This window comes from Lupinus angustifolius, chromosome LG20, assembly GCF_001865875.1.
Source record: "Lupinus angustifolius cultivar Tanjil chromosome LG20, LupAngTanjil_v1.0, whole genome shotgun sequence".
Classification (NCBI taxonomy): domain Eukaryota; kingdom Viridiplantae; phylum Streptophyta; class Magnoliopsida; order Fabales; family Fabaceae; genus Lupinus; species Lupinus angustifolius.
Window position 1 is genome coordinate 6,956,621 of NC_032028.1, and position 3,836 is coordinate 6,960,456.

Consider the following 3,836-nt stretch of genomic DNA (forward strand, 5'->3'; position numbering starts at 1 on the left):
ATATATATATATATATATATATATTACACTGACTATCCCTATAAGATAGATAAATATAATTTCTTAAATAAAAATGATAACAAGTGTAATTAAGTCAAACAAAATATGGTATATTGTGAAGAGATGCCTATTTTTAAAATCAAGTCAAACAATATACCATATTTTGTTTGACTTAATTATGCTCGTCACTATTTTTGTTTAAGAAATTACACTTATATCTCTCTTAAATGGATAGTCAATGTAACGTATATGTATAATTAAGGGTGATTTGTATAGGTTTTAAAAAAGTCTGAATGATTTGTATAATTTTACTAAAACTTAGAGGATGTCAGTGTAATTCTTGTTAGAATATAAAAACATGAACCAATGTAATTAATTAATATAGTTATTTTTTATAAAAAAATAATTTGTTTCATATGTATCTTTTATCCCTCTATTAGGTATTATTAATATTGATCTACTAATTATAATTTTACATTAATGCTTGAGACAATTGAAAAGCTACGAGAAAAAATAAAAATAAAAATCTTTTCTTTATCTACAAATACAGTCACACATATAATAGGAACGGGTGTAGAAGATGCAAGCTTATATACTCTAAAAAAATAATATTTAATTTCGTATGTGCTTATTAGAAGAAGAAAGAAAAATATTATAAACGAAGATGACTTCGGAGAAGATCGGAAGAATGGAACCTTACCTAGTTAATCATTGATTTTCAATGTCCATCATATAAAATAAAAATTATTTGTTATACAAAACATATATATATATGAACAAAAACACAGCGCGGAAGAACCATCCTAGATTGTTTTTCATACATGAACCATCCTAGATTTAATATGCACGTCCAAAAGACCAACTTTTATGCCAAAAATCTTTAGATTTATATTAGAAAATTAGTAAAACCGAAAATATAAACAAGTAAAGAAATTATGAGAATAGTAGACCCTAGAGATATGCCAACACCAAACACCTTCTTTGAAAGGTTGCATAACATAGAAGACAGAAATAGCTGGCAATGGTGCATTAAAAAGTGTTATATGATTCTTTCTGCACTTGGAAAAGCAAACACAGATCTAGATCGCATGATGTTGTTTCCCATAGCAAGAACATTGTTTAACAATGGGGAAACCCATGAGTAAATTTTGTGTCCACTGGTCTTAATTTCTTTGCTGAGGAAGATATAATTGGTGGGCCTTATGGGAAGTGTTCAATCTAATAATTTCCTTCGTTTTTTCTCTAGAATTAAATCCCAAAATTTATTTCCCCGTTTCCTCGTTTGTCCAATTGGATTCTAAGAATCAAATGGGGTTTAAAAAATTGAATATGAGAAGCATGGGACCTTGTAGCCTACATAGTGAGCATGAATACCATGGCATGGAAATTTTTGGCGTCTCACCAATTATTAGTTATGAGGAGGGAAGACAATCAAACGAATTAAGTCATGTTAGTTGAAAGTTTCAATCTTCATTATAGTCCTAACTTGGCTAAAATTAATTTCGTTAAATAAACAAGTCTAATTTGAGTCAAATACAATTCAATTAGTTAGATTCATAAGTTTGTTTTATTATGTATAGGAAGAGACTCATATGAGAACAATGGTTGTTGTGAGATTGAATTTTATTAGAACGGTTAAGATTAAAAAAAGTAATCATGCAATTAATAGCTAACTTTTAATTTTAATCATTCATGTATGGTTGTGAGACCCAAATTTAATGTTCTCACAGTTTTTATATGAAAAATGTTCTCATTTAAGTCATTCTCTATATATATAAGCAAATCTTTAATTTTATATATTAAATGAATAATCATCATTCGAGATGAAGAACTAAAAATCAAGTTAATGAGATGAACTAAACAGTTTGCAAACTCTTGATGAATCAATTCGAGTTGACGAGTTGAATTGGAAAGTTTACAAACTTCAACGACGCTGAATTCGAGCTAAAAAATTAGGTCATTTTGAACTCAAGTCAAATTTCGAGCTAAACAAATTATTATCAAGTTGAATCCTGATTCGATTGGCTCGTTGACTACCATACTTATCTACTTATCATGGTAAAACTAGTAATCCTTGAACATAGCTACACTTATTCTCTCTACCTTTTACTATATATATCCTGAATCAGACTGTAATGCCTCTATGTACTACGCCAGAATTGATATTTAACAACGCTTATGTGTTGAACGTTGTTATCTTTTGTTATCTTTAACAATGCTTATTGAAGCGCTCAACGAGCGCTGTTAAAGGTCATATTTTGTATATTTAATATCACTTCTTCAATAAGTATTGTTAAATGTATTATCTTTAACGACAGTTATTGAAGAAAACGATGTTAAATGTGTTATCTTTAACAACGCTTATTGAAGCAAACGGAATTAAAAGTCATACTTCATATATTTAACAACATTTCTTCAATAAGCGTTGTTATAGATAATACTTTTGAAAACACTTATTGAAGAAAATGTTGTTAAAGGAGTACATATCTTTAACGTTTGTTTTAGTGAGCGGAGTCTTTTCAATTTCAAATTCAAAAACAAAACCTTACACAATAATACATATCACTCAATTTGTTATTTCACTTACTTTTCTTCTTCCTCTTCTGAATGACTTACTTTTTTTCTCTCTTATTTTTAATTTCTCTATTCAAGCAAGTTATTGATTTTTGGTTTTTTGGTTTTTCTCTTCAAGCATAAAGTAAATCGTTATCTTATTTTAGCTCATTTACTTCTTTCTTCACTAATAATGTGATCTTTATTTGTTGTGAAGTTATGCAGCTGTGGTGAAATTATCGATTTTTTGTTTTTCTTTTCAAGCATAAGGTAAATCGTTATCTTATTTTAGCTCATTTATTTTTCTTTTCATTAATAGTGTGATCTTTACTTGTTGTGAAGTTATCCAGTTATGGTGTTCTAGGTTTTTGGCTATGGTGAACATTGAATGAGAAAGAATGAACAATTTTTGTAAGATTTCATTACTTGTAACACCGCGAATTTTACGATTTTGAATTATAAGATTTTATTAATATTTTTATTAATTATATATTCGAAAATGAATTTCTGAGAATTTTTGGTAAAGAATTAGACGAAACTGTAGTTGAGTTTTACTCTTGTAATTTTATTTCCTATTTTATGGTAAATTTTGGTAATTTTCGGAGACAGTCGGTTCTAAACCACTGTCGGGGCCAAAATCCATTCGGTACGGCTCAAAAAGTAGTTTTTGAGTTCCGTAACTCGGAATTGAATTCCGATTGCGTCGTTGGCTTCATAATCACATTTCGAGTCAAGATAGACCCTGAGCTGGTCCATACCTATTTTCTAAATATTTTTTACTCGGAATGCCGAAATCCGAAATTCTAATCGGATATTAAGATCGGGCGATTTATAATATCCGATTGAGTATTAGCCGATAATACTCGAGCATGTTTATTGCACGTGTCCGCGAAGTGGTCGTTTCGCATTGGCATGCGAGATTTGCCTTTCCATAAAGCAAACCTCACATCACTCAATCTCATGAAATCATCATTAGCCACCCTAGGAGATTTGCCATGATTGCCTAGGGGGAAATCTGATTTCCCTCTCCCCTTAAACCCTCACACTTCACACTTCACTCACTCACTTTTGCATTTTCAAAAAGAATGTGAATCTCTCTTCATTGTTCTCTCGTTTTTCTCCTTGTTTCTTTCATCTTCAAACCTTGATCTCTCAACATTCAACCAATGGATGTTGATGAAATTAAGTATGTTGTTCATGAGTATGTCAAGAACATATTCAACCGTTGAAATTTTCTAAAACACTTTCTAACTCATTTTCTCTTCAAAATCGAAAATGGTGTT